This window comes from Delphinapterus leucas, chromosome 3 (genome assembly GCF_059928025.1).
Source record: "Delphinapterus leucas isolate spDelLeu-1000000601 "Yukka" chromosome 3, BTC_Dleu_Yukka2, whole genome shotgun sequence".
Lineage (NCBI taxonomy): Eukaryota > Metazoa > Chordata > Mammalia > Artiodactyla > Monodontidae > Delphinapterus > Delphinapterus leucas.
Genome location: NC_143131.1, coordinates 99,971,370 through 99,985,703, shown reverse-complemented (window position 1 = coordinate 99,985,703; position 14,334 = coordinate 99,971,370). Strand labels below are relative to the sequence as shown.

The window sequence follows — 14,334 nt, the reverse complement described above, 5'->3', positions numbered from 1 at the left end:
CATCTGAGTACTTTTGAGACAGGCCTGGGACCTGGGACCCTTTGCTGCAGTGCTGTAATGCTTGCACTCAGACACACCTCTCCTCAAGCCACAAAATACAAAGAAACTGCATGGGACTAAAAATACCTGCATGCATGCACAGTTGGGGCAAATTCTGGACCAAAAGATACAAAAAGACGAAAAACCCAACTGCCGTTTCTGAAGAGCCGGGAGCAAAAACAACTGGGTGTCAGGATCAAAAGCAGGGTACTGCTCGTGCCCCCCTGCACTCAACATCTCCTAAGGGGTGGGCAAACCACCTAAGCCACCACTCAGGCCTGACCACTGGACACTCCCCTGCCCTCACCCCAAATAAGCAACGAGCTCATCCCACCTTGGGGAGCAAGCAAGGGAACCTGTTACTTGTTTTCGCTCCCTCCTGCAGCCGGCGCAGGGGTCTCAATAAGGCCTTGCCTGAATTTCTTGTCTGGCCTCAAGTCAATTTCTATTGATTGGGAAAGGCCAAGAACCCTGGTCGGTATCACTTTGCTCAATGCCTTATCTCCCTGCATCCCACCACCACACAGGAACCTTGGCTTCTGGATTTCTGATCTAGAAAATTAATTGACAATGTGAAATTTCATCTTCATTTTCATCTAGGCATGCAGTACACAGAAATGGACATGGATTTCTTACCAAACTCACTTCATCTGCCACTATGAACAAATGTAGACTTCCTTCTGTAAGGATAAATAAATAAATAAATAAATCTTAAGTTATGTGAAGCAGTTCAAATGAGAGATGACTCTGCAGAATCAGAATTAATAAGTTCCTGATTAATAAATTCAAGAAACCACTAATATATTTTTTATTGATTATCCATATAGCACAGGGAACTCTGGTCAATATTATGTAACAACCTAAATGGGAAAAGAATTTGAAAAAGAATAGATACATGTATATGTATAACTGAATCATTTTACTGTACACCTGAAACTAACATAACACTGTTAATCAACTATACTCCGATATAAAATAAAAAGTTAAAAATAAATAATAAAATTAGAATGAAAAGAAAACATATTTTTTTAATGTTTTGAGTTTTCAACAAGTTTCAAGAGAACATTGCATCCATGAAACTAAATCAGATAGTCACCACAAGAAATATACATATATCTGAAATCATGTAAAACTGTACATAAATGGAAACTTTTAGTGGAAAATTTAAGACTGCATGAAAGCAAAAAATATATAATTAGCTACCATAAAAACAGCAAATTAGTGAGGTAGGAAACAAGTTCAAAGTTTTCTTGAAAGTTTTAAAAAAGATGAGAGCAAAATAATGAAAGAAAAATAAGAGTTATGGAGAATAAAGTTGCTAAGAGAAAAATCTTAGAAGTTTTCACCACACACACACAAAGTTATAACTATGTGCAGTGATGGATGTGTTAACTAACTTATTGTCGTAATCATTTAACAATATATATGTATTTCAAATCATCAAGTTTACAAATTAAATTCACACAATGTTATATGTCAACTTTATCTCAATAAACCTACAAAAAATAACAACAAAAGACTACCTGTTAATCCAACGTTTAACTATATTGTAGTTTATTTTACTTTCTTCCTCTTTTCAGGAAATTTTACATTTTTTCATACTCTCACTATTGCTAATAACTCTGTAATAAATAATCTTGTATATAAATTTCTGTATGTACCTCTGATAATTTTATTAAGGTAAATTCCTGCCTGAGTCAGAAAAACATTTTAATTAATTTAAAATTTAAAAATAAATTTAAAAATTGTTTTCCAGAAAGACGAACTTTTTATGTTTAATCTTTGTGAATAATTTTATGTGTGTGAGATGTATATACATATATATATATATATATATATATATATATATGTGTATCTAGCTGGGTGGGCTTGCTGGATGAGTTCCATGTTTAAGTGGGGCTCTGGGTAGGCTGCCTGGTCAGGCAGGACTGCTAACTTTGTTCTGCAGTCAGGTGAGGCCACTGGCTGGATGCCGCAATCACCCCTGGTTGGACCGGGCTGCCTACTGTGTTCACTGGCAGGGTGGTACCATTGGTTGCACTCTGTGATTGGGCAGGGCTATGAACTGGGCCCCACAATCCCTCCTGATCAGGTGGGTTACCAGGCTGTGTTTCCTAACCAAATGGTGCTGCAGATGCAGGTGGGCCCACAGGCAGGACACTGTGGTCGGACAGGACCTCAGGTTGTGCTGTGCAATCAGGTGAGGCTACAGGCTGTGTCCTGAAGTTGGACAGGGCCACAGACTGGGCTTAGAGATGCTATGGGCCACTGGCTGTGCTCCACTGTTGGGCATTGTCGCTGGCCTGGCTCGCTGGTCAGAAGGTCCTCCAGCAGTATCTCGCTGTTGGGTATATACCACAGCCATTAAAGCCCATTGACTGGGGATCAAATCTGGCAGAACTGCCAACTGAACAAACTGACCAGATGGAGCCACTGACTTGGCTCTGCAAATGGGTAGAGCCACTGGCTGGCATTTCTGCTCAGGCATGACTATAAGCAGGAATGTGTCCAGCCAAGATTTGAGTGCTGGTTGTTGTAAGCCCTGCCCCCCTTCTCTGTCTATTTTTGATCCCCAAGAGGAGAACCCCACAGGTTTTTCCGGTGATCCTCTTGAGGCGAAACCAGAGTGAGCCTTCTGGGATGCATCTCTCAACACTGGAGAAGCTGGATGTTCACCTTGGGCTCTCTTTTCCAACTGGAGAAACTGTAGACCTTGGGCGGGGAGAGTGCACTGCGCAGGTCTGGGGGAGGGACAGTGCAGTCAGAGTGTAGCCTCCACTGATCCTTTCAATGTGGCCCTTTTGGTCTATGGCCCAGGGGGTGCTTCAGCCTCACTCCCAGGTTCTGGGATTTTCACAGTGGTGTCTGTGGATAGTTGCTTGTTGCTCATCTTGTGAGGAGAAGTGAAATCAGGAACAACCTATGTCACAATCTTGATGATGTCATCTCAAGACCTTAGGTAGTCATTTAACATAATGCTTTTGAATTAGATTTATGACATTTGAAAATGCCACCATATAATGTTAAATGGAAAAGATTTTTAAACTGAAAAAATTGACGTGGAAATGCACTAAAATGTTACCAGCACTTATATCTGGATATTGAATTTGAGGTGTTTTTTACCCTCTTATACTAGTCACTCGGTGCTTTTCAAATTTTCCATGAAATTTGAAAAGAACATTTTTATAATCCAAATAATTTATATGCATATAAAATTTGTATAAGCATAAAATATCTTTTCAACACAGAGCAACTTCTGATTGTGTCTGTCATATTCAAAATTTCTCTCATACAGCATCTTTAAAATATTAAATGCTCTTTTTTCCCCTATACCTATAGGTAGAACATATTATATATTTGTAAATATTTTGTGCTCTTTTTATATACACTCGGTAAGCTCTAAGAATAAAATAGTGTTTGAGCTGCACGATTCATCTTAAAGGACAAAGAAAAATATCTTACAAGTTTAGGTACACTGAAGGGTATGTAGTGGACAAGGATTACATCCTGCTATGAATCTGGTGAGTTGAACATGGGATAAATTACAGAATTTTCTTTCTGCACAAAGCAATTTTTCCCAAACTTAGCTTTTATTAATGTTCATACTCTTCTTATTTTCTGTTCATTTAATGGTAAATTACCAGGTTATCTGAAAGCAATAATAAACTAACTTCTCTTTTGATTCTTCTTAAGGCAATTTATTTTAAATTACAGTTGGAAAATAAATGGAAAAGAATGCCCCTCTGCCTCTCTGAAGTACTTCTTATGTTATTGCTTTCCCTCTTATCATTCCCCCCATCAAAACAGTGTCCCCGTCTTTCCATTAACCCTCATCACTTTAACAGCATCCCCTTTATTTCTATGAATGCAGTGGGCACCAACTACAGTGAGATGTCAGTGAACAACAGAAACATTAAGCCTTTAACCCACTATGTTAGAAAAGTCACTTACTGTCAAAAATATGATACATTTCAAATTGGAAGGCAGCCCTCTCGAACTCTACAACCCCTTACCTGCTCAGGCTCCTGCTTGAATTTAGAATCAGCATCACAACTGGGATGTACCTGATTCTGATATATAACAAGCCAAACTCTCAAAAAGAGATTAAAGATATGAGAAGGCGTGTGTACACCACAATCAAACAACTATTTCACAAAGCTGTTGAGCAGAGAGAATTGACTTTTTTAAAAAGAGGCCTGTGGACATCCAGGTAGGGCTTCTGTAGGTACCCACCTGTGCCAGGGATACTGCAGGATCAGGATGAAAGGTTAATGAAAGTAATTTTCCTAAGAAGGATCCATTGATGTTAACCAATATATTAAGGAGAATATCCACTTGTCAGTCTGTGGCTAGAAACCTAGCAGCCTAGCACGTGTCTACTGATCAGCTCCTCTCTCCAACAAGAATATCTACATTGGGAAACAACAGCTACAACGAGAACATTCACAGTGAACATACAGTCAGTGCAACGGGAAGTAGGTGTATTGGATGATCACTGGGGCACAAGAATCATCAGTCTGCGATGATCTCCACTATGAGAAACACCCACAAAGTCAACTAGTGAATGATCTCTTTCTGTGGGATCTCAGCTAAAGGAAAATCTGAGTACTTCTTGACCATTAGAATTAATTTTGTTAATTGAGCTTTAATTTACAAACAATGAATTGTATTTATTTTAAGTGTACAGCTTGATATGTTTTGATAACTTTATAAGCCCACATAAATGCCACTTTAATCAAGAGAACTATTCCACTATATATGAAATAGATAAACAAGGACCTACTATATAGAAGTATATTCAATATCTTATAATAACCTATAATAGAAAAGAATCTGACAGCATTTCTATACATACACACACATGCACACACGTATATATAACTGAATCACTTTGCTGTACACCTGAAACATTGTAAATCAACTATACTTCAATTAAAAAAAATAAAAAATAACAATTCCATCATTGCTAGAAGTTTTCTCATACCCTTTCCAGTTTATTGTCTGTCCTTCCCACACAGAGGCAACCATTATTCTGATTTCTGTCACCACAGATTTGCTTTGCCAGGCCTTGAACTTCACATATATAGAATCATACTTATGTCTTCTTTGTGTCTGACTTCTTTTGATCAACTTAATGTTTTCGAGATTCATCCAGTGCATTGCTTTTATCAGTAGTTTATTTCCTTTTACTGCTAAATAATATTCTATTTTATGGACATATATCACAATTTGTTTATCTATTTTCCTGTTGATGAATATTGGCTTTGATACCAATATTTGGTTAGTATGAATAAAGCTTCTAAGAATATTCTTGTACAGGTCTTTTTGTAGACAAATGATTTTGTTCCTCTTGAATAATTCTTAGGAACAGAATTGCTGGATCATAGTAGAAGTGTATATTTAACTTTATAAGCAACTGTCAGTTTTCCAAAATAGTTGTACAATTTTACACTCCTACCAGCCATGTATGAGAGTTTCAGTAGTCCCTTATCTTTGCCAATATTTGGCATTATCAGTCATTTTAATTTTAGCCATTCCAGTGGGTATATTATGGTATCTTACTGTGCTTATAATTTTCATTTCTGTGATGACTACTGACATAGAGCCCATTTTAAGGTGATTATTGGCCATTCCTATATCTTCTTTTAAGAAGTATCCAAGTCCTTTGCCCATTGTTTATTCGGTTGATTTCTTTCTCACTACTGAGTTGTAGCAATTGTCAGACATATGTATTGTGGTGGTTTCTCCCAGTCTATGGCTTGCCTTTTTATTTTACTACCAATTTTTGTTTTAACAAGAATGACAATAATATTTTAATTTCTATGAAGATCCTGTTTACTACTTTTTTATTTTATAGGTAGTGTTTTTTGTGTCCTATGTGTGTCCTTTTATTTTTTAATAAACTTATATCACAAGACTATTCCCAGTTTATTAAAATATGATTGTTAATAGCTACATAGTAGTTCAGCAAAAAAAGCATTTTGTGGAAATATCAGTCATTTCAATTTTTCATCAATATAAATAATACAATTATATTTTTTCACAGATTTCTCTGCATGCATCTCTGATTATTTGCTTTAGACAAAATGCTATTATTGTAGATAGTGGATCGAAGGGTACATATTTTGATACCTATTGCTAAATTGGGTTTACCAATTTGTACTCCTACCAGCAGTATAGAAGAGTGCTTACTCTCAAGTTTCAAATATATGAAAATAAACATATATTTAAAATATATTTTTATATTTCTTTTATGAATCAATTTTGCCTGTCTTTTGAACATTTGGCTGGGGAGGGAGATTCACTAACATTATTAACCTTTCGATTTTCCTATATTGTAATTTTTTAGATTCATCATTGATACCGACTTGAAGAGTTTTAAGTTTTTGTGTACACAGGGATATCAGAATTTTCCTTTATGTTTTCTGTATTAGAGTCTTTTAAAAGACATTTCCCAGAATGAAATCAGGTATACTTATTAATACGAGTGGGTCTCTTACTACCAATGGTCAATGATGTCACCAAAGTAATGTAAAAACAGATACATACATTGATTCAACAGGAAACAACTCATATGCACTGAAACCCTTTCCAGTCACTTTACTGGATAGCTCCAATGAGACTCTCACCTGCAATGCCTGACTTCCCAAATCAATGGGGGCCATATTAGGTTCTCACAGAGCTATCTCCCTGTACTCTGTGTTGGTCACTTGACTGCTCCCAGGCTTCTGTGAATGCCCTAGCTCTATTTCTCCCCCTGAAAACATCCTCACACTCTATGAGTAGTTTACTCAAGTCCTCTACTCATTCAGCTTGAAGTGAGCAGAAGTACAGCTTCAATAACCCTCTCTGTTATGGACTGAATTGTGTCCCCCCCCCTAGAATTCATGATTTGAGGCCATAACCCCCAATTTGATGATATTTGGAGACAGAGCCTCTGGGAAGGTAGTTAAACTTAAATGAGGTCATAAAGGTAGGGCCTGAATCCAATAAGCTTGGTGAAGACGAAGAAACGCAGACAGCTCTCCATATTCACAGAGAGGAAAGGCCATGTGAAAACACAGCAAGAAGGCAGCGATCTACAAGCCAGGAAGAGAGACATCACCAAAAACCAAACCTGCCGGCACCTTTATCCTGGACCTTTAGCCTCCAGAACCGTGAGAAAATAAATTCCTGCTGTTTAAGCCACGCAGTCTGTGGTATATTGTTATGACAGCACTAGAAGACAAATACACTCTCCAATACAATCTTCTCTCTAAGAGTACTCTTATTTCTTCTTATATACTCTTGATGTGGGTAATGGACTCAGAGTCACCAGATTTGTTTTGAATATCAATCATCTGAAGTTCTTCATAGATGATCCACAACCTTTCTTTAGAATACATCGTCCCTGAACACTCTTTGTCCTCAGTTTCAGAATTACAATTATGAAACTCATGAAAAAAATAGTACTTAGCCTCCTACACTATCTCAATTCGATTCTTGGACTAATCAAAATTCACCCCTGGTGCTGAGAAGGGCCAGTCTTTTCAAAAGCCCTTGGCCACCAATATTGGATCAAAATGAGAGTCTGTTAGCAAGGAAGAAGGATGGGAATGATGTTGGGTAGGCAGCCAGGAGTGCCCACAACAAGGAAGGTATTTACAGGTGGCTTTAAAAGATAAATTTCCTCTGATCAAACTGAGCTAAAATACAGAACTCTGAAGCCAATTCTTAATCATATGTAATAGTCAAACTGTAAATAGCCTTAGTCATGTTTAGAATCAGCTTTTTGTGCACAGACATAGAAAGAAGATTGATATTCTATGCACCTCTTCCTATCTTTTGGACTTCTGCTTTTTTCCCTTTAAATTCTCTTAACACTCCACAGCTTAAGAGGGAGAAGGAAAATGAAAAGGGAGAAGCTTCTGACAAGTCTGTAGTGCCTTTGAAACGCCCATTCTCATCTATTAGAGATCATAAGAAGCAAGAAGCCACTTTCTAAGTAGCACAAGCAAGAGTAAAGCAACATCTTCTTATGAGAAGTCAGGAGGAGAAAAGAGAAGAGGAAGCCAGGAAGTCAAGCATGATGGGTATCCCCTTCTGCCCTTCTAGGCATACTCTCCACCCACTCTACCCTGCCTTTTTTCCCAGCAAGCTGAACTCTACAGATGGTACCACCTGGGCCCCTTGCCCTCTGGCTTCCACATTGGTTTGCTAATGTTTGGCACTGGTAGGAGATGGAGGGTGGGAGAAGGGAGAGGTAAGGGAATTTACCCCCCTGCATCCCTCCCTGGTGATGCTTGGCTGTGGCTATGTTCTTGTCCCCAAGGTGGCAACTCCTATCACATGGACTCCCTCCCCTGACTGCAACTCTCCCCACCTTTTCATAGCTACCACCTCCTTTTGTCCATTCAGGTGCAGGTGTAGCATGCTTCACCAAACAATGCTTCACCATTCTTTGTCAGTTCCCTTAAGCCTACTGACACCATTGCAAATTGCCCCTTTGTTAAGCTGCTTTTTTACTTACCACTTTGAACTTGCCATGGGTTTGCTGCATGGACTCTGACACCTCAGATCACAAGTTCAGAAGAAGCATGTATCTGAGGCAAAGTAGATGAAAATCCTGAAATGCAAGGCAAAAAATAAATCAAGTTACCAGCAATCTGAGCGCCAGACTAAAAACCTGATTCTGATACAAGATTGCATTAAATAAGGAAACTCTACTCTGCTTATTCTAAGACAAACTGAAGCCAACAAACTGATGGGAGAGAAAGGTAGTAAACTGTGACAAAAACACCGGTAGAAGGGATTGGTCACAGGGTCAGAGACGGAGTGCAGAAAAACTGACCTCCACTGATCTACAGACCACCTCTCACTCTTCTTTCTTCCAAGTCTTCCAGTCTCTATCCCCAGATTTTCTCCCATTGTATAATTTTATATCCATTCTTCTTAAGCCTTCAACTATCACTTCCAGACAGAATAATGCAAAAGGCTTTTTCTAACCTAAACTTTACTCTTCAGTTACAGCCCTAACTGCTTGGATATCCCCTGCCACTCAAAATTAACTCATCCCAAATTTATCATATCTTCATCCTCTCACAGTAACTGGCCATTCCTCTTGACCTGCCTTTATAGTGGTGGCATCAACTGTCTCCCGTTCCACCATGCTCACGAGTTCAGGCATCTTTTTACTACCTTCTCCCACAAACCCCAGGTCTAAGTCTGTTGCCACACAGAAAATCCAGATGGCGAATCACTGTATATATTCTCCTGTGGGTTTCAGTCTTCCTCTCCAGCCTCGTCTCTCGCCTCTTCTCTTCATTATTGTCATCCTATTCTCATACTATAATGCATGCCTTGCCTCTACATTATTTACTCTAATAGAAAAACCTTTGCCAAATAATCCTATCTGACACATGGCAAGTGCACTTCCTTCAAAAACTCTTCCCTCTTTTCTTTCCCCAGCCAAATGTCCTCCTCTTCTGAATATTTGACTTACACAACTCTTATAGACTTGTTCTCTAGTATGTATTACAATCATGTACTATGCATTATAATCATGTACTACTGTTATGTATTATATTATTTTGTATAATAACTATTTAATATAATAATGTATTATGTATTATACTCCTGATTTTAAAATACAGAAATATTTTCTGTGCTAAATTTCAATTGCTTGAAAGTAGGAAAGGTCCTATTTGCTTTATCCTCTGCAGCATCTATCTTCAATAAATAATGTCTGAACTGCATTGTGTTGCATTGAGTTTTCTGATATGCATATCAAATTTTCAGGAAAATTATTTCTAAAATTAAACAAAGACTATCAAAAATCCAAAAGCCGTGCCGTATATACCTCCTATATCTTGGCACAATTTTCATTTTTTAAAACATTAGAAAATAATTAAAGAAAACTAGATTAATTTCACAAACAATATTTAACTTAGAAATGTTAACCCAGTCCCTGTAACAGTGACAAATTTGTGTCTATAGTTCACCTTAAGGGATTTGGTAACAATACATTTTTCTCTCCCAGACAAATTAAGTTATTCTAGACAAGCATGCAGTACTTTTTTAGCAAAATGTAGCCGCTTGTGCCTGCATTGCAATTTTACTAATTGGCACATATATGACGTAGAGACTGAAAAACGAATGTTGTTTTGCAAGGAGGTTTTCTGTTTTCACAAAAACACCCACTCTTGCTGATAATGAATAATTTGGACCTAAAAGTTTCCCCCAGAAAACTTTGAAAAAATCCTTTAGTTTGATCAATCTTCCTCCATGTTTTTCTGGTTATTTGGGAAAGCTGCATGAAAATATGTTCTTTGATTTAGCTATTCATTTTCTTAATAACCATAACTGAGTATTAGCATTATAATTTCTTGAATAATGTTCATCAGATTCTCCTCTAATGACATCAATGCCTGTTTTCTTTTTTTCCTGAAGCTCTCACTCCCCAAGGACCATTCTCCATCGTGATATTGTTTGTAACCATATGCAGTGGACCTCTTTGTTTGCTTTTCAGTTTTGCTTTGTTCGCCTATCTTCTTCATAGCCCATTCTTTTGTTTTCTTTTGGGGAAATTCCCTTCCCCACACCCTCAGTCCTTGTGGTCTGGGTTCGTGGAGCTGACTCTACCCTAAGCACCAAAAATGGGCACGTTCCGGCCGGAGAAGTCAGATCATTTTATCTCCTGACTACGGTGCTTAGTTCACAAAGGAATAATGAATCAAGTTGAATTCACAAGAATCAGGCCAGGGACTGGTGGGAATCCTTAGAAAAGGTACTCTCTTTCCATTTGGGTTGCTAAACAGGAAGGATATAGCTTAGACATTTCTTGGTGGCGGGGCTGGGGGGGTACCTGAAGAGGAAACCAATACAGGAAAGCAGAACAAGAGGTGGAGAAAGATTTCTGACATAACTACTTGTGCACCTGGATTCACGACTTCTCTGGATTTTTAATTATGTAAGCCAGTTTTTTTTTTTTAATTAAGCCAGTTTGTAAGTTAATAAATTCCCTCTTTTTTATATTTTAAAAAGAAACTGACTTTCTCTCCCTTGCAAATGAAAAGATTCATAGCTGGTATACCATGGGGCACCATATGCTCTTCAACCGCCTTCCTCTCTAACCAATGACCAGTGTCAGCCTGGCCTCCTCCTCTGCTCTGCAGCTGTCATTATCACGCCTCTTTCCAGGGCCTGATATATAACCTTCATCTGCAAAGTCCAGAAACACCTTTGGGCTTTATTCTAATTATCCTCAACTTCTCTCTATCTACCAGTGCACTGTGCAATGTCATTTTTCAAATGTTGATTCATCCCTGAACACGTTTTAAGTCCATCTGCTTCTTTCATATTTCCCAAAATATGCTTTAAATTTTTAAATTATTTTAAATAGAGACACAGTAAAACATATAGAAATAATTCACAGCAAACATATAAATTAATAAGGTCACTGATGGGGGCTTTGAGATCCATATCCTGCAAATCGGTGATTCTAAAATAGGCAGAGCAAGTAGCTAGTATAGGTTGAGGACTTAGAAGGCCCCCACTTGACCTCCTAACTGTACCACCTCATTTCTATCCTAGCGCCTGTGAAACCACCATTAGTAATTTTACCATTTGATATATATATATATCTACATATATCTATATCTAGATATAGATATACACAATGGAATATCACTCATCCATACAAAAGAATGAAATAATACCATTTGCAGCAACATGGATGGACCTAGAGATTATCATACTAAGCAAAGTAAGTCAGAGAAAGACAAATACCATATGATATCACTTATATATGGAATCTAAAAAATGACACAAATGAACTTATTTACAAACAGAAACAAACTCACATAGAAAACAAACTTATGGTTACAAAAGGGGAAAGGAGGAGGGGGAGGGATAAATTAGGAGTTTGGGATTAACATATACACAATACTATATATAACATAGATAAACAACAAGGTTCTACTGTATAGCACAGGGAACTATATTCAATATCTTGTAATAAACAATAATGAAAAAATATGAAAAATAATATATATATATGTATAACTGAATCACTTGGCTGTACACAAGAAACTAATACAACATTGTAAATCAACTATACTTCAATTTTTAAAAATGAAAATAAAGTAATAATAATCTTGCCATTTGATTTTTAAAAAGTGAGCTGGACAGTAAACACATTGCCCAAGTTTTGCCCACTAAAAATCCAAATTTATGGCATGACATCCATGAGTATATCCATGGGAAAAAAGAGAAAATACGACAGTGTAAGAAAATCCTAGAAAATCCACTCCTCATGGGCTCTGAAAAACACCACCATTCAGTTTCATGTTGCACATGAATAAAATTTTCATTAGGTCAGACTGATACACCTACAGAAGATCGTGATTTTCTACAAAAGATTATAAAACACTGGAATAGGAGTTGAAATAAACTGCTCTGCCTTGCTCAAAAAAAAAATGACATGTGTAAATTTTCCAAGCTTCATTTTCATCATCAAGCCTGTTGACAAGGGACATTATATTATTAGACTTTTATCTCGCTACTCAGAAAGGATGATCGAAGCAGCTTTAATAACAGATCAGTTTCATTAATAAAACCTCTGCTCTACTCCAATTTACATGAGCTTCATTATGAAAAGTAACTGGCCACTCTGAATTTACTGAGGAGTCAGCTAATGCTGAATATAAAAGCACAGAAAGATTTAAGAGGAAGACCTGATTCAAGGTCATATATGTTGTAAAGAAAACTGAGTGATCCTTAAAGGGGGAAAAAAGTTGGGCCTACTTAAAAAGCACTCAACCTGCAATTAAGCTTTAAATTTTGAATAAATAAATGTCTTGCTGGACAGAAAAATCTAGTGCCCCAAACCCAATGGACACAAGAAAATGGTTTTGTGACCTTGTCACTGTCAGACATCAATGTCATAATAATTGAAAACTGGTTACTGGCTGATTTTGTCATCCCTCCTCTTGAACATCCTATTCCAATAACTCATCTAACGTAACTGTCAGAGCTGGGGAGTGATGACAAGGCCCCCATCACAAATCTGTGATACACAGTTACATTTAAAAGGTTCTTATTTCACATGCAATACTGAACAGACGTTTTAAGTGAATAAGATCACTGGAGCTCTCAATTCCAATACAATGTTTCTGACAGCTAGTTCAAAATGCACGTGGGTGAGGGGCTTGGGCTATACATTTTGAAAGAGCAAATGATAAGGTTATAAGATAATACTAGTACTTCTTCTTCCCCAATCACATTATGGAAAAGTGATAGTGAACAACCTTTAGAATTCCCTCCAGTTGAGAGTGTACAAATAAGAAAAGTGAATGTATTCCCTTGCTTGCATTTAGTAGTAAGGCTCAATGATGTATGTTTTGCCCTCATCGTGGAGACTGGAAATTATATATATATATATATATATATATATATATATATATACATATATATATATATACACACACATATATATATATACATATAAAATACCTGAAATGTGTAAATTTTTTATATATTATATATTTAATATATAATATGTGTAATACCTGAAATATGCAAAAATTTAATATATTTTTTATATATTATATATATTTTAGGACAGATTCTGAAGGTATTAAGAAGGTCTAGGAATTCAGAGGGTTCCACAGGTACATATGTGTCTGTTTTACACAGATTATTCAAATCTGACCAAAAATAACATTTTGTAGAAGGCTCTCTCCTCCAACAATCGAAATTCCATCCAATCCTGAATCCCTGTTCAAGGTCTACCTTCTCTGTGATCTTCCCTAATAAATCCAGCCCACATCCTCCCTTCTCTCTCAAATGTGATTTCTACTTCACCACCACCGTCACACATTTATTGAGTACTTACTGAAATACAGGACCTTATTCCTGAAGTCATCAGGCTTCATGTTCCTAAGCTTGAAACAGTTTAAAGTTTGCAGTGAAGACAGATGCAGACACACAAAAAAGTATAAGCAATCGCCCACAGTAGCTGTAGATCGCGGGGTAAGTGAACACAGGAATGCGCAGGAGGATGGGGTCACAAAGGCTGCATTAGTCAGAGGGAAGAAGGGTTTATGGAGGAGGTAGACTTCAAGTTTGTCCTGGAAGAAGGGCCCCTCTCATACAGCCACAGCGTGAACAAGATGTAGAGGCAGAGAAGGACCAACATAGGACCGATGGGAAGGTTTGGGGAAATCACACGTTCTCTTCATCTGTGGATTTATCCGTCACTAAAGGTGATCTCACCTGTGCTTGAGGGAAAACTCGCTAACCAAAGAGTGAAAGAAA

At 37.4% G+C, this 14,334-nt stretch overlaps 1 long non-coding RNA gene across 2 annotated transcripts in view; it reads right to left on the bottom strand.

The window, feature by feature from the left end:
- Positions 1–8,526: 8,526 nt before the first annotated feature.
- Positions 8,527–14,334, bottom strand: part of LOC111183310 (uncharacterized) — a 60,831-nt gene continuing 55,023 nt past the window's right edge. For both annotated transcript variants that reach the window (XR_002646952.2, XR_016392753.1), the window contains one exon: positions 8,527–8,644. This is a non-coding gene — a long non-coding RNA (uncharacterized LOC111183310). The remainder of the gene's footprint in view (positions 8,645–14,334) is intronic.